The sequence below is a fragment of the Lithobates pipiens genome, unplaced genomic scaffold (assembly GCF_037356315.1).
Source record: "Lithobates pipiens isolate NorthernLeopardFrog02 unplaced genomic scaffold, aLitPip1_a1.2 Scaffold_27, whole genome shotgun sequence".
Classification (NCBI taxonomy): Eukaryota; Metazoa; Chordata; class Amphibia; order Anura; family Ranidae; genus Lithobates; species Lithobates pipiens.
Window position 1 is genome coordinate 178,359,637 of NW_027507788.1, and position 26,956 is coordinate 178,386,592.

General features: G+C 46.4%; 1 pseudogene; it reads right to left on the reverse strand.

The window, feature by feature from the left end:
• Positions 1-10,263: 10,263 nt before the first annotated feature.
• LOC143933277 (indolethylamine N-methyltransferase-like) overlaps positions 10,264-26,956 on the reverse strand; it is a 31,284-nt pseudogene continuing 14,591 nt past the window's right edge.

Genomic DNA, 26,956 nt, shown 5'->3' on the forward strand with positions numbered 1-26,956 from the left:
AGAGGTCTAAATAAAATAACTGTTCCCAATCGGTATCCTCTCCCTCTCATCACAGAGTTGTTCTCTCAAATCCAGGGAGCCAAAATCTTCTCCAAACTGGACTTAAGGGGAGCCTATAATCTGGTGCGAATCCGTGCAGGCGATGAATGGAAGACGGCCTTTAACACCAAGGATGGTCATTACGAATGTCTTGTCATGCCTTTCGGCCTCAGGAATGCACCAGCCATCTTTCAGAACTTCATGAATGACATTTTTCGTGACATGTTGGGTCGCTTCATGCTTGTATATTTAGACGATATTTTGATATACTCTCCCAATCTTGAAACACATCAGAAGCATGTCTGCTCGGTATTAGCCCGACTAAAGACTCACTCCCTTTTTGTGAAGCCTGAAAAATGTCTTTTCCATGTTAAACAAGTACCTTTTCTGGGTTACCTAATTTCTGACACAGGCCTCACCATGGACCCAGCCAAGGTTCAAACCATTTTAGATTGGGCACCACCTTCAGACCTGAAGGCAGTTCAACGCTTCCTGGGCTTTGCAAATTTCTATTGAAAATTCATTAAGAACTTTGCCACCATTGCACATCCCATCACCTCTCTCACCAGGAAGACTCCTACTACATTTAAATGGACTACTGAAGCCCAGGCAGCCTTCACTCAGTTAAAGAAAGCCTTTACCTCTGCACCAATTCTACGCCATGCTGTTCCTGAGCTACCTTTTATTGTAGAGGTAGATGCATCTGAAGTAGGAGTGGGGGCGCTTTTGTCACAAAAAGATCCTGTAAGCGCTGCCATCCACCCTTGTGCCTTCTTGTCCCGTAAATATTCCCCAGCAGAGCGCAATTATGATATAGGCAACAGAAAACTTTTAGCCATAAAGCTAGCTTTGGAGGAGTGGAGACATTGTCTGGAGGGAGCTCGCTATCCATTCATAGTTCTGACTGACCACAAAAACCTTGAATATATCCGTTCTGCTAAAAGACTGAACTTACGTCAAGCCAGGTGGTCACTGTTCTTCTCCAGATTTGACTTCACAATTTATTATTTACCAGGTCCAAAAAACATTAAGGCGTGTTTATCAGAGTCTCCTCCTCCGCTTCCTCCACAACCCATTATCTCTGAGGATAGGATTTTGGCTTTTACCCAGACTGACATCTCTGAGGCCTTGTTACCAGCACAGGCTGAAGCCCCTCCCTCCACTCCCTCTGGAATGCTCTTTGTGCCCCTGGCTCTTCGTTTGCAGGTATTGCAACAAGTACATGCATCAAAACCTGCAGCACATCCAGGGTTTAAACAAACTTTTGAGATTGTCTCTCACAACCTCTGGTGGCCATCGCTTAGGCAGGACGTGTTAGCCTTCGTCCAGGCCTGTGAAGTTTGCGCCAGAAGCAAGAGCAGTACCTCTAAGCCCCCCGGTCTCCTTCGTCCTCTACCAATACCTACCTGTCCCTGGACCCATTTATCTATGGACTTTATCACAGACGTGCCTCTGTCCCAGGGTTGTTCCACGATCTGGGTGGTGGTAGACAGGTTCAGTAAGATGGCCCACTTTGTTCCGCTTCCGAAGCTTCCATCTGCTAAAGAACTGGCATCTTTATTCATTAAGCATATTTTCAGGCTCCATGGGGCACCAGTTAACATTGTCTCTGACCGTGGCTTTCAGTTTATAGCCCAGTTTTGGAAGGCCCTTTGCTCTCAGATGGGGATTAAATTATAATATTCTTCAGCATAGCATCCTGAGACAAATGGCCAAACAGAAAGGACTAATCAGACTCTAGAGAAGATGGTACGTTGTCTGATGGCCAAAGATGAGGTGGAGTGGGTCAACATCCTTCCATGGGCAGAGTTTGCCTTTAATAATTGTACCAGTACATCTACAGGGACCTCTCCTTTCTTTTGTGTTTACGGGTTGCATCCTCGTGTGTGCTCGTTTGATCTTCCGCCCTCTGATGTTCCAGATGCCAACACCACGATTGAACACTTCTCCAAAATCTGGTCTGATGTAAATCATGCTATTTCTCGCTCTGTGCAGGCTTTTAAGAAAACTGCTGAGAAGAAGCGCTCAAAGGCACCAGGATATAAAGTTGGTGACAAAGTGTGGTTATCATCTCGGAATCTGTCCCTGCATGTTCTATCTAAAAGGTTTGGCCCAAAATTCATCGGGCCTTATGAAATTTCGGAGATTGTTAATCCTGTGTCCTACAGATTAAAACTTCCCCCATCCATGCGCATTCCAAATGTCTTTCATGTTTCATTGTTGAAACTTGTTCATTCCAGCCTCCTAGTAAATGAACCAGAGCCTGTGGATGTGTTGGACAGTAAAGAATATGAAGTGGCATTTATTCTTGATTCCAGACAAGTGCGCAATTCCTTACAATATCTCCTTCATTGGAAAGGGTTCGGCCCAGAGGATCGATCTTGGGTACCAGCTCGTGATCTTCATGCTGAAGAAGAAGTTCCATCTCCATTATCCAAGTAAGCTTGGGGGTGCAGGAGCAGCCCCTCGAGAAAGGGGGGGGGGGTACTGTCAGTACTAGAATCCCTTTAGGACCCAGCACAACTCACCTGACACAGCCTGTGTCTGGGAAACAACAGTGATTAGCCAGCTCACGTTTAAATCACCTGTATCAGCATTCAGCCAGTGCTCGTGTTATGCCGCGTACACACGGGCGGACTGTATGGCCTACTTAGTCCGCCAAAACACATTTCAGCGGACAGTCCGCTCGTGTGTGGGCTTCAGGGGACTTTTTCAGCGTGCAGTACGACGGACGCGCAGTGCGTCCCTGGCATTCCGGCCGGAGAGATCGTCGAGGCAACATCTCCTGGAGGTGAAGAAGAAGAAGAACGGAAGGCGGCGGCGGCGCAGCGACGGCGGCGACAGAAGACCGGGCCACCGCCTGTAAAAGAGCTATAAGACAGCGCGGTGGCCCGGCAGAAGAACCGAAGAGGGGGACAAGACCTCCGAAGTCGGGAGAAGAGGCCGGCGGCGAGGAAGAAAGCCGGACTCCTCCGCTAGCAAAAGAGCTACAAGAAGATAGCGGAGGAGTCCGGTGAGAAGACCCCCGAAGACGGAAGACCCCCGGAGCTGTGCAATAAAGTATTTTATCTCGTGTGTTGTGTTTTTTTTGGTACTTTTATTTTACAGGTGAATGGGTAGGGGTACATTGTACCCCATACTCATTCACATAGGGTGGGGGCCCGTATCCGGGGGCCCCCTTATTAAAGGGGGCTACCGGATTCCGATAAGCCCCCCGCCCGCAGACCCCGACAACCAACGGCCAGGGTTGTCGGGAAGAGGCCCTTGTCCTCATCAACATGGGGACAAGGTGCTTTGGGGTGGGGGGGCCGCACAGCCCCCCCTTCCCCAAGGCACCCCCCCATGTTGAGGGCCCGCGGCCTGGTACGGTTTAGGAGGGGGGGCGCTCGCTCGCCCCCCTTTCCTGGCCGGCTGGGTAGCGTGCTCGGACAAGGGTCTGTTGTGGACTTGGGGGGGACCCCCACGCCGATTTTTTTCGGCGTTGGGGTTCCCCTTTAAGTCCATGCCAGGCGGCGGGGTCAGCGACGTCTCCTTCACGGGCCCCGCCTACCTGGAGACGCGCTCGAAATGAGCGGAATTTCCTCTGCGTGTGTGGGCGAGTCCGTTCATTTCAAAAGTAGGGCGGATAGTATGGCGGACTTAGTACGCCGTATTAGTCCGCTCAAAAAGAGGTGTGTGTGGTCAAGTCCGTTCATTCGAAAGTATGACGGACTGTCCGTCGGATTGTCTGACGGACTAAGTTGGCCAGACAGTCCGCCCGTGTGTACGCGGCTTTGGAGTTCACTTGTGTTTGATCCAGCTGATATTTGCTCTGTGTCTTTCGTGTTTGACCCGGCTTGTTTGACCCTCCGTGCTTGCTTCTGATTTGGTACCATTTGGATTCTGATCTACCTGTGTATGACCCAGCTTGCCTAGACTACCCTTTCCTGATTTTACTAGAACCCTCATCTGCAGCAGTGAACCACAAGGTCCAGCAATCATATATCCTCATCTACAGCAGTGAACTACAAGGTCCAGCAATCATCTATCCTCATCTACAGCAGTGAACTACAAGGTGCAGCAATCATCTACCTTCGTCTGCAGCGGTGTACTACAAGTCCCAGCTGACCTGCTCTGCTTAGACCTGCTCATGGTATGTGCTTTGGACTCTTGTATAATCAGCACACCTGAACTGTTACTTGTTATCTGCTCCTAGCCTGACAGTATGTAGACTGAATCAGGAAAGTGGTGATACCTTCCCAACCTCACATACCTAGTGCAATGTGCTGTGCAGGCAGGGGGGCTGGTGTAGTGCTACGATCTACAAGCAGCTCCAAAGCCTCTCTCTGCCTGTGTTATATGCTGCAGAATGGGAAGGGTTGTACCAGGCAAACTGTGTCCTCTTCTCACATTAAATCAACAGGGCGCTCTGATTCCTCTTGTACAAAATTGTAATGTAACTGTAATGTCTGCCCTCATGTTGTAAAGCGCTGCAAACTGTTGGCACTATATAAAACCTGTATAATAATAATAATCCCGCCCAGGGCAGATGCCCCTCCCGCCCACCCCAGTACTGGCCCTGGGCCCCTATCAGAACTCAATAGCTCAGTGGGAGAGATCGTTAACATCGGATAGAAAGTGGCTCCTCCCGAGCTCTTAATTTTTTTTGTTCAGCCTGCAAAAAGAAACTGTTATGTGGCGTACACACGATCGCACATTCCGATAACAAAATCCATGGGATTTTTTCCGACGGATGTTGGCTCAAACTTGCCTTGCATACGGAAGGTCACACAATGTTGTCGGAAATTCTGAACGTCAAGAACGCAGTGACGTATGACAAGCCGAGAAAATTGAAGTGCAATAGCCAGTGCGGCTCTTCTGCTTGATTCCGAACATGTGTGGCACTTTGTCCGTCCAAATTGTGTACACACGCTTGGAATTTCTGAAACAAATTTTGTTGTCGGAAAATTTGAGATCCAGATCTCAAATTTTGTGTGACGGAAATTCTGATGGAAAATGCCTGATGGAGCCCACACACGGTTGGAATTTCCAACAAAAGGCTCCCATCGAACATTTTCCATTGGAAAATCCAACTGTGTGTACACTGCATTAGTGTGTACCAAGCTTTATAGACAGAAAAATTATAAAGTTGGAAATGCTTGTCTCCTGACTCATTCAGTCCTGCAGTAAATTTCTGCTTGAGCTATTGAGCTGTATAAAAGAAGCTGACAGTTGTATATGTGGCTACAAATATTATTAGTAAATATTAAGTATGTGTATGCAATAGTTCATATTTACCCAGCTAAAAGTTTAAGGAGTGTAGTTCACTTTTTTTGGGAGGGGGAAGGGTATAGGAAAAAGCAATCCCAAACAGGATATTGCACTAAACCCATAGGAAAATAAGAGAACCAGAATCGTCGGTAAGTTGAAGTGTGGATTTGATAATAAAGTTGTCAGTGCCTCCACCCAGGGCAGGGCTTCTGTGAACAGTGGGGACTCCCTTCCTCAGAAATTATACAGAAATCTAAACAAAGTAATTAGGAGCAGAGGAACTACTGAAACCAGCATATACCATTATTAATCTCTATCCACAGCGCTATCCTTCTCATGCTAATATTATCACAGCAATAGTACCGTATATGATCTCATCATATATTGTATGCATTTGTGCATTAAATACAAAACGAATGAAACAAGAAATAAGAAATACAAAATTATTATACAAATTTCATTAATTTTGTAATTAATGCACAAATGCATATATGATGAGATCATGTATGGTAATATTGATGTAATAATATTAGCATGAGAAGGACAGCACTGTGGATAAAGATTAATAGTACAAACAACTGCCTACAATTCTGGTACTTGATAAACAGCAAGCAGTCCAAGGCAAATATTCATGCTTTTAAAGTGACAGTGCTCTGGTAAATTTATCAGCATCAACCATAAGTATAAAGATAAAACCACAAAACACAATACACTACAGCGCTTGCCAATCCCATGGTCATAGGATATAATTAACCAACTAATTAAAATAAACAGCCAAAGAAAAAAGTCTTATTCCCGGAGGCACTGGCGCCAAGGGGTTTTCCACATCACCATAGGTCATAGAAAATGAGGACTGTAGCTGCCAATTTCAGGGCTATCTTTTAAGTAGATGCTGAATGCAGAACCTCAAACATCACCAACTCCATGAGGTAGAGAATACTTTGATAGTTTGTTTTTCCAATTCTATTGGTCTTATGCCGCGTACACACGATCAAACTATCCGGCCGAAAAATTCCAATCCGCCCGTGTGTGGGCTCCGGCGGACTTTTTTTACTCAAAAGTCCGGCGGACTTAGAAAGTAGTTTTGACTCAAAATTTGTCCACCAGACTCGCAGTTCGGCTGACAATATGGCAGTTTGTGTGCTAGTCCACCGTACTTTTGAAATGAACGGACTTTTCCCACACGGAGAAAAGTCCTTTCATTTTGAGCGCGGCTCCAGGTAGCCGGGACTAGCAAAGGAAGTCAATGTCCGGCAAGAAGACCCCCAAGACGGAAGAAGACCCCCCAGAGCGGTGCAATAAATTATTTTTAACCCTTGTGTGTTGTGTTTTATCAAATTTTTTTTCACAGGTGAATGGGTAGGGATACATTGTACCCCATACTCATTCACATAGGGTGGGGGGCTGGTATCCTGGGGCCCCCTTATTAAAGGGGGCTCCCGAATTACGATAAGCCCCCCGCCCGCAGGCCCCAACAAACAACGGCCAGGGTTGTCAGGAAGAGGCCCTTGTTCTCATCAACATGGGGACAAGATGCTTTGGGGTGGGGGGCCGCGTGGCCCCCCTTCCCCAAAGCACCACCTCATGTTGAGCGGGGTACGGCTCAGGAGGGGGGCGCTCGCTCGTCCCACCTCCTTTCCTGACTGGCCGAGTTGCGTGCTCGGATAAGGGTCTGATATGGACCTGGGGGGAACCCCACCCTGTTTTTTCGGCCCACTGCCAGTAAAAGAGCTGGAAGAAGGAGCGGTGGAGCAATAAGAACCGAAGAGGGGGACAACACCCCCGAAGTCGGAAGAAGACCCCCGGGCGGTGGCGAAGAAGAAAGCCGGGCTCCTCCTCTAGTAAAAGAGCTAGCAGAAGATAGCGGAAGAGTCCGGCGAGAAGACCCCCAAGACGGAAGAAGACCCCGGAGCTGTGCAATAAATTATTTTTAACCCTTGTGTGTTGGTTTTTATTTAAATGTTTTTCACAGGTGAATGGGTAGGTGTACATTGTACCCCATACTCATTCACATAGGGTGGGGGACTCCCGGATTGTGATAAGCCCCCCACCCGCAGACCCCGACAACCAATGGCCAGGGTTGTCGGGAAGAGGCCCTTGTCCTCATCAACATGGGGACAAGGTGCTTTGAGGTGGGGGGGCCACGTGGCCCTTCCCCAAAGAACCCCCCATGTTGAGGGCACGTGGCCTGGTACGGCTCAGGAGGGGGGGGTGCTCCCTCGTCCTTCCTGACCGGCAGGGTTGCGTGCTCGGATAAGGGCCTGATATGGACCTAGGGGGGGCCCACGCCATTTTTTCGGCGTAGGGCTTCCCCTTTAAATCCATACCAGGTGACGGGGCCAGCGACGTGTCAATCTCACGACATTGACTTCCTTCGCTAGTCCTGGCTACCTGGAGCCGCGGTAAAAATGAACAGACTTTTCTCCGTGTGTGGGCAAGTCCGTTCATTTCAAAAGTACGGCGGATAGTCTGGAAAAGTCCTGTGTGTGGGCAGGTCCGCTCGTTCGGACAGTCCGGCGGACTTTACGGTGGTTTGTCCGCCAGAGTAAGGCCGCGTACACACGCGGGGACTGTTCGCTCAACTTTGTCCGTCAAACAGTTTCAGCGGACAGTCCGCTCAAAATTAGCATGGACGGACTTGCCCACACATGACGAACGAACAGTCCGCTGAAACCGCGCGCGATGACGTGAACGGCACGTACGACGGGACTAGAAAACGACGTCCTATACACTGCAATGCAACCTTCGGCGTGTAAATTCTTTCTGAGCATGCGCGAGACTTAGTTTGACGAACAAGCCTACACACGGGCGGACTGTCCGCTCAAGCCAAGTTTCAGCGGACAGTTTTTCGGAATTTCCGAAAAACTTTGTTCGTCAGACTGTCCGCTGAAACTGTCCGCTGAAAGCCCACACACGAGCGGACTGTCCGCCGAAACACTGTTCAGCGGACAAAGTTGAGCGAACAGTCCCCGCGTGTGTACGCGGCCTTAGTCCGTCGGATAATCTGATCGTGTGTACGGGGTATAAGACACAGCATAAGACTAGGCCTGGCCTATTGCATCTTGTAATCACCCTCATTTCTGTTCCTTTACATAGTTATACAGTTTATAATGTTAAAAAAATACATCCAGTTAAACCTATGTAGTGTAATCTATATTCTCTAATAATCCAGGTAGCATTGTATATTCTGTGTTGTTAAAAAGACATCTAAACATTTTTTGAAGTATAGTTCTTTACTTACATGGCTCCATTTATGTGGCCTCAAATATCCTGGTCAGCACATCTTGTAATTGGCTACCAAATAGCTTCTGCCTGAAGACCTGCAGATGTCCTTTTGCAGGTACTTTGTAAAAGTAATTTATGTTAGTACTGTCCCTGGTACTGGTTTAAAAAAACAAAAACACTAACCTAAAGCCATGATAGGTGGCGCTGATAGGCTCTGATAGGTGGCACTGATGGGCACTGGTAGGCAACACTGATAGGTGGGACTGATGAGGATGCACTGATGGTCACTGATTAGCAGCACTGGTGGGCACTGTTGGGACTGCATTGATAATCAGTATAATGATAGAAGAAAATCTGCCTCAACAACGGTGCTGCACCCCAGTGCCACATATCTGTGCCCATCAGTGTCATCTACCAGTGCCCATCAGTGCCCAGCAGTGCCGCCCATCAGTGCCCATCAGTGTCACCTATCAGTGCTGTCTATCAGTGCCACCTATCAGAGCCCATCAGTGTCACCTATCAGTGCCACCTATCAGGGCAGCCTCATTGGTGCCCACCAGTGCTACCTATTAGTGCCCATCAGTGTCATCTATCAGTTCCCATCAGTGGCGCCTCATCAATCCCCATCAGTGCAGCCTAATAATGCCCATCAGTGAAGGAGAAAAATTAAGTTTGCCAAATTCTATAAGTGGTGATTAAATATCACCAAAATACTTTATTTGTGGGAAAAAAAAAAATGATAAAAATTTTATATGGGTAAAATGTAGCATGACCGTGCTGAAATGTCATTCAAATTGTCATTTAAAGCATGACAGCGCTGAAAATTGGCCTGGGCAGGAAGGGGGTAAAAGCACTCAGTAAGCAAGTGGTTAAAGGGACCACAACCCAAAAAGTGGGGAAATATAGCTGCCATCCAGGACAACACTTATCAATTTAATCTCTTCTATATTTTTTCTCCTCAAACTTTTAATAATGTTTAAAGTGGTTGTATACTCTTTTTTTTTTACTTTTACCTACAGGAAAGCCTATAATAAGGCTTACCTGTAGGTAAAAAAAATATCTCCTAAACCTTTACGGTTTAGGAGATATTCCCCTCGGTATGCGCCGCTGACTGCAGCGGCGCATGCGCACGAGGGGATTCTCGGCCTGAAAATCCGGCAGTGTCCGGCCGGCCGGAATGAAATCTCCCGCGCGCATGCGTGGGAGTGATGATATCGCGGCTCTGGCCACTCACAGCGCCGGAGCCGCGATACCCGGAAGAAGCGCCGAGGGAGCATGTCAGCTCCCTCGGCGTGGATCGTGCCAGATGTCGGGGCCTCGTTCTAAGGTAAGTATTTCATAATGAGCTAGTATGCGGTGCATACTAGCTCATTATGCCTTTTGCTTTGCAGGTGTTAAAAAAATAAATAAAAAAATAGCGGGTTTACTACCGCTTTAAGTATTGAACCTGATAATGTTATTTTTTATGTTTTCTAATATATTGTCCATACACTGTATCTGATATTGTATTTTTATATAATCTTTATCCATATTCTGATAAAAGGCACACAGTAAATGTCCTGAAATGCATTGGTTATCAATAAATAGATAAAAAGATATATTGTATACATAAAAGGTTTACAATATTGCTCCAAGACAAGTCAACACACATTTATATTCTGAATGATCTTTATTAAGATAGAGATATTTGTTAACACAATGTAACACAGATTAATGCAAAATAACATTGCTGACTTTAGCGCAGTGATTTCTGACTGCCATTAGTAGGTCATTACATAATTCTATTTGGCTCTATTTGGCTCCAATCATCTACTCCCCTTTGCGTCCTACAATGAATAGAACAGCTTTATAATCAGTGAGATCGCTGACATTGCGTCTCCTCTGCACTGCACAATAATCAATGACTAAACCCACCTTACCAAAGGCGTTTTTCACAAACTCCTCATTACATTTAAAACAATGGAACCGTTCTGCTCCAGCAAACCAGTACGTTTCATCTAATACCGTAATAAGTAACAGTTGGCCTCTGGGTTTTAGCAGCTTTATGATCTTCTCCAGATTCTTCATGTATTCATCTTCATTTTTGCTCATAACTTCCAGTATCCATGCACTGATAATACAATCAGCAAGTGGTAGTAGCACCGGGGAAGTTATGTCTTCCTGTTCAAAATCACATTTTAAAATCTGCTTGATGGATGACCTTAGGCGCATTTCTTTCTCCTGAAGTTGACCTCTGAAAGAAAAAAAACATAATATGGACATTACAGGAAATATTTCAATATACAGTGATGTGGTGTGATAAGCAATTCTGCTAAAATTCAGTTATATTGTAATTTGACAAGTTAAAATAAAATTGTCATACTAGTGTAGCTCTACCCCCCCGTAGGAGTTGCTAATGACAGGGTTCCCCACTACTGCACAGCCAGTCACACAGCATTTCTTTCTTGTATCCAGACACAGTGATCAGACCTTTGGTTTGTTCTTTTGTTGTTTTATTAGGGGATGATAACTTGGATGAGGTAAGGGCAGGGCCATCTTAATAGCATCAGGGGCCCCTGGGCAAAGTAATGCACTGGGGTCCCTACCAGCTTACCCTAATTTACGCACCTACTTTCAAGAAATAAAGTATAAATAGTTGATAGAATTAAACATAGATTCATTAGTACTTTAAATAAAATCAATTTTACAAAAGAAAAACATTTCATAAATCATAGACTAATCAACACAAATGGCACAGTACAGTAGGGAATGCAGAAGGGCACAATACAGGAGGGGCCAGGAGGGCACAATACTGGGATCAGGAGGGCACAGTATAGGTTCTGGGATACTTCTCGGGACACAACCATCTCGGGACAGTTTAGTAAAAAGCATGAATGTCCCAGACAGTTGGCAAATATGATGTGATGTAAGATTATTGTGGGGCCCCATGCACCTGGGGCCCCTGGGCAGTGCCCGGGAATACCCTTGCATTAGGATGGCCCTGGTTAAGGGATTATGGGATGCCCAACTTGAAAATGTCCAACAATTAAATCCGGGGACAACTTCCTCCCTATTTACAGATTTCTCTTATTCCTTCCACATGCACAAACTTGGTTCCATTGTGCAGCTCATGCTGGTTCACTCCTGGGGGAACTAACAGTCCCTAGTTAGTTCAGCAATAGCCCATTACTGGCTAGGAACAGTCCCTTGGTAAACTTGCAATGTGGAGTGAACAGCATCTCACACAACCTTCTGCTTCTTCGTCGACACTTGTCCCAATTCTACTGCTTGCAGAAATGCTAGCCCACCTGGCTGCCACCAGCCCACCTGGCTGCTTTCTCTTCCCACTCCTGTACTGGGATACTTTCAGACCAGCCTCCCGAGCTCCAGCCCAAGGTAAAACCACTCCTAGCAGGGGTCCCTCAAGGGTCACCAACAGACTCTCTTCAACACTGCTTGTCCTTCTGCCACTCAACTCCTCTGCTGGCATGGCTCATTAGTTCCCTGCTAGGCCCCCAACCTGGGAATTGGCTAAGGACCCCTAAATATTCAAGGAAAACCCTCCTAGCTTTCACCGACTATCTTCCAGAATGTTCTCCAACATTCTAGGAACAGGGTGGGGGCATCAGCAAGTTGCTATGAGTCATCCAGCCCTGGCCTCTAATAACCCTGACCTAGATTATTATTATTATTATTATTATTATTATTCATGATTCATATAGCGCCAACAGTTTACACAGTGCTTTACCTAGATCCAGTGACTCAGGTTTATCCCTGGGGGAGACTATAGTTTGCCTAATCTCCCTTCTAGTAGCACAAACTGGTGGGAGCTACACTAGGATTTTGAAATTGAATTGCATTGCAGTCACTAGGAGGTCATATTTCAAGACAATGGGGTTGGTTTACTAAAGACAAAAGACTTGCATGTGATTCACCTTATTCACTAAGTGCAGGGTAAAATTCCCTTGCAAAGTACAACTTCCCTTGTAAGGTCTATTTGTCTTTAGGAAATGAACTCCAAAAAGTGTGATAATAGCACCCTAAAAAACAAAGAGGCAATATAATGTGTGCATTTATTTTAATGTTATTTGATATTTCTTACCACATAGCGTACAATACATCCAAGCACAGTAAATGTCTCTTGCTGTCCCTTAGTCACACACAATTTATTTCTTTGGTCAGTGCCTTTTAAAGCGCAATTTTATTCAAAAGTGGAACTTCCACTTATCTGCCTTCTTCCCCTCTCCATTACCACATTTGGCACCTTTTAGGGGGAGGGGTGAAGGGGTAACTGTTCTTGATAGGTACTGTTTCCCACTCCCAGGAGATGGGGCCAAACATTTCTAATTTTTGCAGCCTGACCAATAGTCCTTTCCTGAGCATGATGGGCCAAACCTTAGTGGGCTACATGACTGACTACTCCATAAATGAAAAAAAAAACTCTACCTAGCACCAGAATCATTTTTTATCCTCACAGTAATAGTATGCAGCTACTGTCCCTAGCAAAAAATTAATTAATAATGACATTTATTTTTGTACAATTTTTACCCTTACCTGACTTCTTCCTTTGGTCCTTTCCAAGCAGGTTCTCTTTAACTCTCCTCCCTGAATTCCTCATACCACAGGTGCTAAAGGGGTTCCTCATGAGGAACCCTATTCTGGTGGTTGTGGGGGTAATGTCCAGTAAGACCATAACAGAGTAATGTAGTGTTCTATCAATGAAGCATAGGACATGTGTTCCATGCTTTTATTTCCATGCTTTCAAACGGGCTTCCTGAGCCAGTGCATATGGAGATCATTACTTCAGATAAGCCAAATTGGCTCTAGGTATTGAATCTGCAAAGGTGGCTGAACATAGAAACTTGGATCACAATATGTCAGATGTCAGCACTCAAGGCTGCACAGCTCATTTTCAGAATATTCTAGTCCAGGGCAAATCATCAAGGTCAGAAATAATAACAGTCTTCAATATTCTGGAACTTTGAGCAGCATGACAAACATTGTACTTCTTGGTTTCTCTAATCAAGAGGAAGAAAACTCTCATTCAAATAAACAAGATGATGTCCTATTTTCCAAAGCAAGGGAGAATGAAATGCAATACCATTCTAAAGGAGGCCAAGCCAATGAGTACTGCACAGTGCATTTTGTGCCCTAATTGGGCTTCACCCAATCATGGCGCAGTGTAAGCTGGTTGTTAAGGAGCAGGGTTGGGAAGATGGCCAAAGCGTCCTTAACAACTGATGGGTCATCAGCTGTCAAGGGGTTTTCCCCGCTGACAGCTAAGCAAAAAAAAAAGTGGCAGTTAAAACATAAAGAAAAAAATGGTGTGGTCTGGTATGGGTTTGGAGGGGAATCCCAAGTCAAATAAATAAAAGTCAGGTCAGGAAAAGGGGGCGAGCGAGTGCTCCCCCCAACCATGTCAGGCCACATGCCCTCAAATGGAGGGTGGGTTCCTTGGGGCCACCCCCAAATCACCTTGGGCCTCATCCTCACAACTGTGGTTGTTGGTTGTGGGGGTCTTCAGACGTCGGGCTTATAAGAATCTGGAAGCTCCGTTTCACAAGATCCCCCCCATGTGAATAGGTATGGGGTACATAGTAACGCTACCCATTCACCAAAAAAGTGTAAAAATTTAATAAAAACACGTTTTTGACGAATCCCTTATTGAAAAAAAAAATGGTGTCCCTTGATGAAAATCCATCATCAAGCACACCACCCGCTACGCCTCCTACCCCAAAAAATAAAGATAAATTGAAATCAATATGCCTCCAGGGATAGCCTCCCGTCAAATGCCTGCTCTGCACTTGGAAATTTTTTATATGGGTATGGGGTGGGGTCACCTGTCTACATCACCCAGGGGCCCCTTGTGACATTACAGGCCCAGCATGCACCAGTCCATGAAGTCATAAGAGGGTGGTGAAACCAGGTAACATAGCCAGGTGCGCCTCTTACCTATATAAGAAATGTCAAAGCGCAGAGCGGGCATTCAGTGGGAGGCCGTCCCAGGAGGTGGGAATGTTTTTTTTTATTTATTTATTTTTTAGGGTTGGCGAGCGAGTTATTGACAATGGATTTACATTAAGGGAGGTTTTCACATGGGGGGGCGGGATCTGGGAGCTTCCAGATTCCGATAAGCCTCCCGCCTGCAGACCCCTACAACACCAGCTTTTCGTGACCTGTCAGGTTGCATGCCCGCATAAGGGTCTGGTATAGATTTTGGGGGGGACCCAAGCCATTTTTTTTTGGTGTGGGGTTCCCCTCCAAATCCATACCAGATCCGAAGGCACATTAAAGGGACTATCGTATGACAAAACGCGTAGGACGTGGCCTAGGACACACATGGACTCTCCCTTCAAGAGACAGTGTTTACATATATAGCAGTCTTATTATTGTATCCTTATGAGTAGTTTTTCTCTTTTTAAATAATAAATATTGGCTAATACTGTGAAGACGCTTCTACCCCTGCAGGGGCAGGGGAGTTGGTGAGTGCGAATTCTGCTTATTGCATAAGAATTGCAAATAGCACCAGATTTTTTATCCCCCAAGGATCATTTGCGCTTATCACTTCACACCTTTGGATTTGTTTTCACATGTTTTAAATCTGTGTATTATGGACAAGTAGAGGAGTAACTTTTGCTTAGCATTTGTACCACTGTATACAATTGTGACAAACGTTTTTTCATATATATATATATATATATATTTGTTATATTATTTAGTTATCGCACATTTGGACATATATTTGGCACATGTTATAATTTTCAGATTAGAATCTGATTTTGATTCATTTTCACACCGTGCATTCATTAATTAATTTATTTTTTTCACCAATTTTATTTTCACATGTATTTTATTCCCTGGGGTTATTTAAAATATTAGAGTAGAGCACCCTTACTACCTACATTTACAATACAGATTAAGGGGACTATATTTAAAGGCATTTTTCATTGTTATTGTTGCAATTATTGTTGCACTTTGAGCATAATTAAAATCACTGCTCCTGAAAAAACAATTGTTTTTTTTTTAAACTTTTATTAAGGATTCATGTCCCCCATGGCATGTATGGATGGCTAATGGGTGTGTACAGTTATAGTTATACAGTTATAGAAAACTGCAATACTTGTGGTTATATACTGTGATCTGTCTCAACATATCCAACACATTTTTTATAAATAAATATCTCTACTAGGGCACAGTTATATTGATAAGCATTTATTCCAGAGTCTGGGACACATTCATAGACCATATAGGAAAACATAAACTCAGTCCAGACAATTCAGGTGCAAAGCAAATTTTAAGTTTTCTTCAAAGTGGCCTGGATATGAATCTGGGGGTCAATACTTTGAGAGTTCATATTTTGGCCATGTCAGCATTCTCAGCCACCAGATAGGCTCTTCATCCAATTGTAAGTCTAATGACTATATAATGAGTAGATCTTGGTGCTCTCCTCCCCCACCACACTCTCCAGCCCCCCCCACAGTTTTTTCAACCCCCGTTCTTTCTGCCCCCCACCCCCCCCCTCTCCAGCTCTCCCATCCTCCTTTAGTCACCATCCCAGTACTCTCCACCCCTTTTCTTTCTCAGACCCGGTGGTCACCAACTCTCCCCATCACTCTCCACCCCCCCACAGTGCTCTCCACCCCCCCCACAGTACTCTCCACCCCCCCCCACAGTGCTCTCCACCCCCATTGTGCTCTCCACCCCCACAGTGCTCTCCACCCCCCCACAGTGCTCTCCACACCCCACAGTGCTCTCCAGCCCCCCATGCTCCCCACCCCTGTTCTTTCTGCCCCCCAGCGCTCTCAAGCTCCACCCATTGCTCTCCACCCCCCCAGTGCTCTCTGCCCCTGTGCTCTCAACCCCTGTTCTTTTTGGCTCCCCCTCCAGTGCTCTCTCAAGCTCCCCTCCAGCACTCTCCGCTCACCACCCCTGTACTCTGCATTTTGCCCCCACCCGTGCATTTTGCCCCCACCCATGTGCTCTCCAACCCCGCCAGTGCTGTCTGCCCCCCCATAGTGCTCACCAGTCCCCCGTGCTTTCCACCCCTGTTCTTTTTGGCCCCCACTGGTGCTCTCAAGCTCCCCCCATTGCTCTCCACTCCCCTGCTCTTTGTGCCCCCAGTGCTCTCAGCCCTGTTTTTCTGCCCCCCAATACTCTCAAGCATCCTCCCAGTGCTCTCAAGCTCCCCCCAGTGCTCTTCACCACCCCACACTCTTAGCCCCCCCCCCCAGTGCTCTCAGCCTCCCGTGCTCGCCACCCCTGTTCTTTTTGGCCCCCACCATTGCTCTCAAGTTCCCCCCAGCACTCTCCACTCCCCACCCCTGTAATCTCCACTCCCCCCTGCTCTTTGCACCCACCCATGTGCTCTCCAACCTCGCCAGTGCTCTCTGCTCCCCTTCTCTCCAACTCCCACCCAGTGCTCTCCACTTCCCCAGAACCAGAGGACAGGCTGACTGGGGCCAGAAAATGAGGACGGCTGAAGGTGCAGGTGGCCAGGGACCACTTCATCTCACAGCAAACAGATCCTCTGAAAGGAGTACCGTCCCCATCCAAAACAAGAAAAGACCCTGCCTACTGCTGGCCGTCATCGATATACTGCTGGCATACAAGGTACCGAGCATCAACAGCACACCTTCCCACAGACAGGGACTGACAGCTGGAGCCAACTGACTGAGCCTTGCACGGTACACCTGAGAGGAGGTCAGTGACAGCACCACCAGGCCAGTCTGAAGGGGGGTCACTGATGGAAGGGGGGAGTGAAAACCATAATGTTAGGGGGCACTGATATAAAGGTTTACCCCTTATATCAGTAACCCACCACCCCCTTACCTTAGTGTATTCTTTCTGCGGAAGGTGGTCCCCCCCTCAGGTTCTGAGTTCCTGGGGTCCCCCTTGATGATTGCCCACTTTTAACTTTAATATATATATTTATGGTTTAGAGCCCTCTGGCCGATATGGATAAGGATGACAAACAGGGTTAACATAAACTTACCACTTGAAATGGACCTGAAAGTGTGCCTTGGTCTAACATATGGTATACTAAAATAAGGGGGCATACCCTAGATAAGAAATGAGAAAAAAATTAAATGAATATGAAATGAAGTGAAATGAGTACTCTTGTGAGGAGTATAAATACCTTGAGAAATGCCCTAAAAAGGGGGTGGGAGGGTGGGTATCGCGCACAGGAACCAACAAGGAACACAGCCAAACGGGCTGATTAAATACCCCTCCGGGCTCCTCCCATAAATTCAGGCCACCACACTGGTCTTCTTATTTATGGTTTAGAGCCCTCTGGCCGATACGGATAAGGATGACAAACAGGGTTAACATAAACTTACCACTTGAAATTGACCTGAAAGTGTGCCTTGGTCTAACGTATGGTATACCAAAATAAGGGGGCAAAAACATTTAGGTAGGGATAGCTCTTTATTGACTTAAGCTCAGTCACTGTGTTAGTTTCGCAAAGGCCTGGCCCATCTCCACTTGAGGATTGGGAATGTAGCAGGCAAAGCAGGCGGACTTCCATCTGCCTAGCTTTTTGATAACGTGGTCCGGGACCCCTTGGCGGGAGGCTGTTGGGGCTGCCCCGATACGGAATGAGTGTCCAGAGTACTGAGTAGGGTTGAGATGAAGGTTACGAAGAAGTATTCTGATGTGTTCCATGAACCGAGCGGCATTCAGGGGCTTGGTATGAAATGATAGGAGTGGACTAGAGTCCGGTTGCTCAGGCAGTAACGGTCGACAACAGCCGAGTGAGTGTGGTGGCTGGACAGTTGTTATTGGTTTTATAGTAATGGATATCCGTACCGGAGCCCACTTGCTGTGTTTTAGAGACCACTAAATGTAGGATGAAATGGTCTTCGCAGCAGACCAGGTGGTGTTTGCGAAGCATGCGGTCTGCGGGGCTGTTACAGGTGAACTCTCCTGGTCGTAAGAACCCGTAAAGGCCAGATACATGGCAGCTTGCAAGACCATGCTAGGGAGAAGACCGAATGGTGATGTAGCCAAGATATCTGACATACTCCTAAAGATATCTCCCGTAATAGGCAGGCGTTTGGCGCTAACCACTGGCTGGAGCTTCTGGACAACACGTAAGATGGCCCGTACAGCATGGAACGTAAATAATGAGGGTTTCGTAGGGTCCTGGAGTGACAGGAAATGTTGGACACAGCCGGATGGTATTGTGGGATAGTGCAAGCTCCGTATGGCAGTAAGAGACAAAGGCCAGGACTTGTTTGACACAGGATGACTCTCTGCCGTGATGTGACAGAAATTTGTTGAAGGCCCTCCAGGCTGTCTGGTAGGCCTTGAGGGTGTTGAGCGAGATAGAGGAATTGATGAGCTGGGTTGCTGCTTGAAGATGTGGAGCTAGTCCAGGGTCAGCTGAGACCAGGCCGGGATAGCTGCTGACATCGACTTGGCTCCGGGCATCTGTTTGAAAAATGAAACAAATTTAAAATGGGAGAGGGCATCTGCTGCAAGATTGCGCTTGGGACAAACGAACAGTAGATGTTAAATTGGAACTGTAATGACAGCTGAACCAGCCTATGTAGGAAGGACATCACTGCAAGGGACTTGACCCTGCCTTTATTTATGATCTCTGCTGTGGCCAGGTTATCTGTAGTAAAAGCCACGGTTTGGCCCGTTCAGCTGTGGCTCCAGAGGTGTGCTGCTGCTACTATAGGGTAAAGTTCAAAAAGGGAAGATGTGTTGATGAAGCTGGGTATAGCCAGTATCTGAGGTGGCCAGGGAGCTGCGAACCAAAGATGGCCAAAAATTGCCACGAAGCCTGTGGAGGCAGCTGCGTCTGTCACTACCTGGGTTGATAGGGAAGACACTGTGTGGAATGAACAATGATATGCCATTCCAGGACAAAAGGAACTCCTCCCACATAGAGAGGTCCACTATTGCTGCGGAGTTGAGGCTGAGGACCTGCTCAGGATCCTGCGTATGGGACAGGAACATCAATAGGCGGGACACGAAGGAGCGATCCTGGGGGATGATACGCATAGCAAAGTTGAGCATCCCGAGAAGGGATTGCAGCTGTTTCTTGGTGTGTCCTCTGGAGTGGGTGAAGTCTCGCAGAACCGCCCTGATGTGGGCCAGTTTATCTGGGGGAAGGCTGGCCTGCATGACACAGGTTTCCAAGTTAACCCAGAGGAAGGTGATGGACTGAGCTGGACCATTGACTTTGTGTTCTGCAATAGGGACATTAAGATTCCTGAACACCACCCTCAACTTATCGAGGTCCCCGGGGGATGAGCCGGGTAGCTCTATCAAAAGGAAGTCATCCAGGTAATGGATGACCTATTGGCACTGGGCTTTGTGTAGGAAGATCCACGTAAGCGACTGCGCGAACATGTCGAGAACCCAGGGGCTGCTTTTGGACCCGAAGGTCAGCTTGGTGGCAAAATAATATGCCTCCCTCCATTTGATGCCTTGCCAGCACCAAAGAGACGGGTAGATGGGAAGGAGCTTAAAGGCATCTGAGATATCGGCCTTGGAGAGCCAGGTGCCGGTGCCCGTTTTGAGTATAGCCTGGATGGCCATGTCCACGGAGGCGTACTTGAGACAAAACTCTTCGGAGGGGATAAGTGAATTCAGACTGGGGATGGTAGATGAATGAGCGCTGACAAATCGTACACCAGAGGTAATTTATTGGAGAACTTGCCCTTTACAAGCCCAATAGGGCTAACTCTCCAGGTGTTGAAGGGGGGCTGAGCGAAGAGTCCTATCATGAAGTGCCGATCTAACTCCACTTGCAGGACCTGGTCTATGGCCTATTCGTCGGTGGCCGCCGACCGAAGGTTCCGGCACTCATGGGTAACGTGAGGTAGTGAAATGAGACCAGTGTGGAAGTCCTCCGTAAAACCTTGAATGAGGTAGGTGGTCAGGGAGTGAGTGGGGTGTGAGGAAAGGTAGATGCCGAGCCATGTGATGTTGACCCGGCTTAGTCACGCCTTCTTTAACTGCTTGACCTCACACAGGATCCTGGGGTGAGCCATTTGGCAAAGGGTGCAAATGTGCAGCAGACGGCATTGGCTGAAGTTGCAGGAACCGTAATTAAAATGATTGCAGATCGCTGCTCCTCCTACGGTCCGGACTGGGCGCCCACATTTGTCCAACTGAGGCAGGCGTGCAGGGGCCTGCTGACCCTGAACTGCACCGAAGGTAGAGGGGCTTTCAGAGGGACGAGCTGATGTCGTGTTGGCGCACCAAGTGGTCGCGTGGGTGGCCGACTGGCAGATTGCGCAGAGGGGTGAACGAAGACCCGCAAAGTGGTGACAAAACAGCCTGGTATCCATGACACTCCAGTCGGTGGGCGTCTGGAACTGCAGGAACCTGGCAGCCGCTTTAGCGGAGAAAGAGCAGTGGTAATCGTAGAAGCCAAAACCCCCGTATTTATAGCCCAGGTCTACCACGGTATGGAGATACCAGCTCTTCTCTCCTGCTGGGGGAGGCTGAACAGATCACATCCCTCATCATGCCAAAGGCCATCGTGAACTCCGTCACTGATAGCTTCCTGTCCAACCTGGGATCTTTAGCTTTAAGGACTACCGACACGTCCCCCCAAGTGTATGACTTGTTTTCTGCCAGGTCGTGAATGAAGATGAGCAGGGAGGCGAGGTTGACGTCCTTGCCCTCCAGGATGTCCTTCCTGACATTGGCCGGGACCAAGTGGGAAGGGTACACCACGGAACTCCACCCTGTGGTACCGGCAGAAGGAGTAGCTACTGCCTGGGCTACCGCGGGGTCGTGGGGAGAAACGGGTGGGCAGGTCTCCAAGAGTGCCACTCTATTTTGGACCTCGGAAACTGAGGTGGCCAGGGATGACACCAGGGTGTGAAGCTGTGTTATGGCAGAAGAAATAGAATCCAGGGAATCTGGAGGAGGGAAGAGGAGCTTGAAGAGCTCTGCTTTCCTGGCTGTAGCAGGAACAGGAAAGGAAAGGGCACACCTCTACGCCTCAACTCCGAAGTCAACTTTGGAATGGTCCATCCCCTAAGGGACTGCACGCTGCCACTTTCAGAGACTGGAGAGGGGGACAACGGGGCCGTGAGAGCCTCACTGCTGGCCTGGGACATGGTAGCGTTGTCCTAAACCTGGGTGTGCTGACTTGTCCTCGGGGTTGAAGTTCACTAAGCGGAACCTAATGAGGGTGACATCGATTACAAGACTCGCTAGTGTTCCCTAATGGTATACATACCTACACGCAGTGGACACTCCTGCTTATGTGCCCCCCTTTTTCTTTTTTTTTTCTCTTACCTAGGGAAGCACCGTCCAGGGTGGACCTACTGAAACTCGACTGACCTATAAACATGAAGGCAAAACTTTGTTGAAAGTTCCAAATACCTGTCACAGATAATTGACTAAAACAGTGACTTTGATGGGCGGCAGTGAGTTGAAATGAAATGAAATGAAATGAAACAAACAAACAATGAAATGTTGCCTTGAATGACATGAACATCTGTCATGACAGAGGCGCAACTCGGTCATGTCGCAGATGCAACTGACAACGAACCAGACTCTGGAGCATGTACTGAAATGAGGCAATTCGTGAAATGAGGCCAACGAGCAAGGCTCCCCGGGACGAATCGGAACATTGAAAAATACAACTGGATTCGAACCGGGGCGCAGTACGTGACAATGAAATGAATGATTATGCCATGACAGAGGCCCGGATCGCCATGCTGTAGCTTGTGACTGAGCACGAAATGGACTCTGGAGCATGTATTGAAATGTGGCTTGTCCTGGGGCACGCGGGAACAAATTTAGTGCATAGGTGTGACTATATTCATATCGGAACGTGATAGGTGACAAAGAAATGATACCCATCACAAAGACAAGAATCAGAGAGTGAGCCTATGATTGACAAATGAATCCTGTCTCTGGAGCATGTACCGAAATGAGGCCAAACAACTGGGCACACCAGAACGAATCGTGCATCTTATAAATGCGACAGGATTTGAATCAGAGCGTAACAAGTGACCAGAAATGAAATGCCATGACAAAGACAAGAATTAGTGACCGAACCAATGATTTGACAAGAGAATCCGTTTTTGTAGCATGTATTGAAATGAGGCAAAACAACTGGGCACACCGGAGCGAATTGGTGCATTCCTGAAATGTGACTGGATTCGTATTGGAGCGTAATACATGACAAGAAATGATATGCCACGGCAAAGACAAGAATCAGTGACTGAACCTGAACCTGCGAGTGACTCTGTCTCTGGAGCATGTACTGAAATGAGGCCGAAAACTGGGGCACACCGGAGCGAATCTGTGCATCAGAGATGCGATTGGATTCGAATCGGAGCGCGGTACGTGACAGAAATGAATGAAATGATTAGAAATGATTTGCAAGCTTTCGGAAATGATTTAGAAATGAACCGAACTGATTAGAACCTGACCCGATGAGCAATGACTTTGACTTTAGAAATTATTTGATTGATTTGAAATGCTAAGAAATGATTAGGGTCTGTTCGAATTAAATGACATGTTTGCGAAATGAATGCCTTATGTGGCATTGACCGATGTGTCAGGAACAAGTGACTACGAATCATTTGTGAAGCAAAAGGAGCAACCGATGTTTTGGTAACTAATACGTGCGAAATGATAGGTATACGTTTCATGAAATGTTTGTGAGTAATTCGTGAGTTCAGGATATCGCATTTTAGTGACATAATAAAATGCATGAAATGAGAAATGGGAGCCGAAGCCCTACCTGCGACAGCCGGACCAGATGCATTGTACGACAACAGCGATTCCAGAGTTGCGAAACTCGGAGAACGACAACTCACGAACGCTCAACTCACGGACATGAAGATGGACTCGTAACACAAACTCATGAAGACGGGACTAACAAATACAGGAACTCACGAACACAGAACTCACAACGTATAATCTCGAATAGTCCGCCCTAGATCTCTGACGTAACAGATATCGCGCACAGGAACTGACAAGGAACACAGCCGAACGGGCTGATTAAATATCCCTCCGGGCTCCTCCCATAAATTCAGGCCACCACACTGGCCTTCTTATATATATATATATATATATATATATATATATATATATATATATATATATATATATATGTAAAGCCCTATGTGATTTCATATCTGTCTTATCTATATATAATACACTCTTCAAGTGTGCTTTAAAATGTATGGTTTTCCCTTTTATGAACAAGAAAATACTGACGTTATGCTTGTATGAATTTTTTTTCAAGGGCTGGATTTTATTCCCAGTCCAACCCTGGGCAGAGAAACACATATTCCAAAGTCACCCACATGTTGCTTATAACTGCAGCAATCTATGCCACATTTTGTTGTATATGGACAGGCAGCCTCTATGGACATGGATAAACTTCTTATAAGGCAATGCATTATTAGTTTCACAAATCCAGGAGTCGAGTGTAGGGGGATCAGACTTCATCCAACTTCTTGCAATTCGTTTTCTAGCTAGGAATATGGTTTCATATTTAATCATTTTAGTGAACTTATCCATATCGGGATTAGGAAAATGTTCAAGCAGACAAGACTCAAGGTCCAAGGTCAGTGGGGAGACCATGGTGTCATGCAAAAATGTCAATATCTGTGCCCAGAACTCCTGAATAATATGACAGACCTATAGCAGATAATAAAATGTGTCTGAGATAAATTCTGATCCTGAAGCATGTCGTGGGTACCGCCTGCATAGGATACCCGACAATCACAGCCCAGGGTTGTTAGAAAGAGGCCCTTGTCCGCATAAACATGGGGACAAGGTGCTTTGGTGTGGGAGGCAGAGCCCCCACCCTCCCATATTGAAGGCATGTGGCCTGGTATGATTCAGGAGGACTCGCATTTCCTCTCGCCTTTCCTGACTGGCTGCATGCTTGGTTAAGGGATTATATGGATGATATGGATTTTGGGGGGCTCTACGTCATTTAATTAAACATTATGACATGGTATGGGTCTGGTATGGACTAGGGGGGCTCCATACTATTTTTCTTTATTTTTTTCAATAGCTGGTGTCAGCATTTTTAACTGCAAGTTATTTAAATTTTTTTCTTTAGAAATCAAATTTTTGCTGTAGCATGTTTTATGCATGATACAGATGCGCCACTTTAAAGGTACATTAAGGGGACCCCCAGGCACTATATGTAAAGGAAGTTTACATTTTTATTGTTGCACTTTAAACATAATTAAAATCACTGCTCCTAAAAAACAATAGTTTTTAAAAAGAAAATGTTATTGATTAATGTCCCCCAGGGCAGTACCCAGAGCCCCATACCTCTTTTATGGCCAATTACTTGCATATAAGCCTTCAAAATGGGCACTTTTGATTTTTCCTGTTCCGCTCTAATAGACTTTAATGGGGTTCGCCATTCGGGTTTGAACATTTCCCGTTCTGGTATGAACCGGACAGGGGGTGTTTGACCCATCCCTATCCTTTTATAATGGTACAGTAGGTTAGTTCAGTCATATGATCGTGGGGAACCCCGTAGGCCGAATGACACTGAGAGAATTGGGTGACATCTACATCTGAGTGGGGCAGTGGAGGGTATGAAATCTAAGATTATGCGATTTGTCTATTTGTGGAGGCTTCAAAAATATTATTGAACAAGTGTAGAAGTTTAAGGATTAAATATTTTTTTGTTGTTTAGTTATTGGTGTTCACTTTAAAATATATAGTATGAAAACGCTAAAAAAATACATGTCTTAAAAGACAGGAGAAAAACTTAGGTGGCGTTGAGATTGTGCCATGATAATAAACCTGTGCACTAAATCCCAATCGTAACACTCAATCAAAAATTACAAGAAAGGGTCAAAGATTTATAGAAGGAAAAAGGAACAATACCCAATATTTAACATAAATATTGTATAAGATAGGGGGCAAAACTACCACAATCTAAGCAAGCTGATAAAGTTAACTGGGGTCTATTTACAAGATTCAATTGAGTGAATAGATGATCTCCAACTGAGAAAAAAACAAATAATATGAATAGCCTGTGCAGGTTCATGAGATATTATTTAATCCAGCAAAGATGATGAATATGTAAATGTAAAAATAAATTCACAAGATTAAATTAAGTGCTGAACTCAGAAGTAAATATGTGTGGTTAAATATCACAAGACTGTTGAAGCCCGCAGAAAAAAAGTAACCTTGAAGAAAGATTAAGGGCTCATTCAAACCATATGTGAGTGAAAAATGATGGGAAATGAAGGGAATGTATATTTTACTTTCAGAAACATCAGTTTCACATCAGTTTACATCAAATTTCATGCGTGCCAGTTCAGGGAGGCCCGGAAAGCAAGCTGAAAGCTAGGTGGAGGGCCAGGCATGACGAAGGCTAGGGTGAAGGAGCGTAGTGGGTTAATTAGGTAGGGAAATAAAGGGGAGGAGCAGAGTGAAAAAATGAATGGAAGGGGGTGGGGTCTTATAAAAGGTAGGGGAGGAGTTAACCGGCAAGCGTGGGGCCACCCACCCGCCCTTTTTTGGTTTAGTAGGGCATGATTGTATTTATGTGTGTGTTGTCTTTCTTGTTGTCTGTATTTTGCTTTTTCTTTCAGGGATCCGTGATGCGGGTCATCATAGCAGCTGTAACGGCAGTGTCTTTTGGTCTTTTATGGGGCAAGGAAACTGATATGATGGAAGTGTGGGGGGGGGGGCTCATAGGTGGTATGTGCCCCCCTTTTGGTGTATCTGTCAGGAACCATGAAACAGGTAGAGACAGAAGTACAATCAAATCACACTTGTTTATTAATAAAAATAGATAAATAAATAGAAAAAAGTGTGGTCAAGCATAGCCAGAGTTCAGTAGCCAGATCGGGTAGTCAGCCAGTCCAAAGTTCATAAACCAGATTGGGTAATCAGCCAGTCCAGACGTCAGGGATCCAAGGTGAGCAACTGCAAGCAGGATAGAAGCCAGGAGGGGTGTCAGCAAGCCAGTCTTGGAACAAACAGCAGGAGATGGTTCCTAGTGATGTGACCAACGCGAAGGCAAAGGAAAGAGTGAGCTCGTAAATAGGCAGGTCAGACGAGCATCATCAGGAACAGCTGGTAACTGTGGAAAGAGAAGAGAGCTGGCAATTAGCTGACAGCTGAGCGATCAGCCCAGAGGAGGAAGGGCTAAGCCAGCCCTGACAGTACCCCCCCCCCCTCAATGACCCCTCTCCCTCGGAGGGCCACCGGGCTTGAGGGGAAACCATCTATGGAACTCGCGGAGGAGGACAGGGGCATGTACGTCAGAGAATGAAACCCATGAGCGTTCCTCCGGACCGTACCCCTTCCAATGCACCAGGTACTGTATGCACCCACGGAACCTACAGGAGTCAACAATGGATTGTACCTCATACTCCTCATGGTTCTCAACCTGAGTAGGGTGAGGACGTGGCACCGAGGTGGTAAATCGGTTACAGACCAACGGTTTCAATAAGGAGACATGAAAAACATTTGAGATGCGCTTACTAGGAGG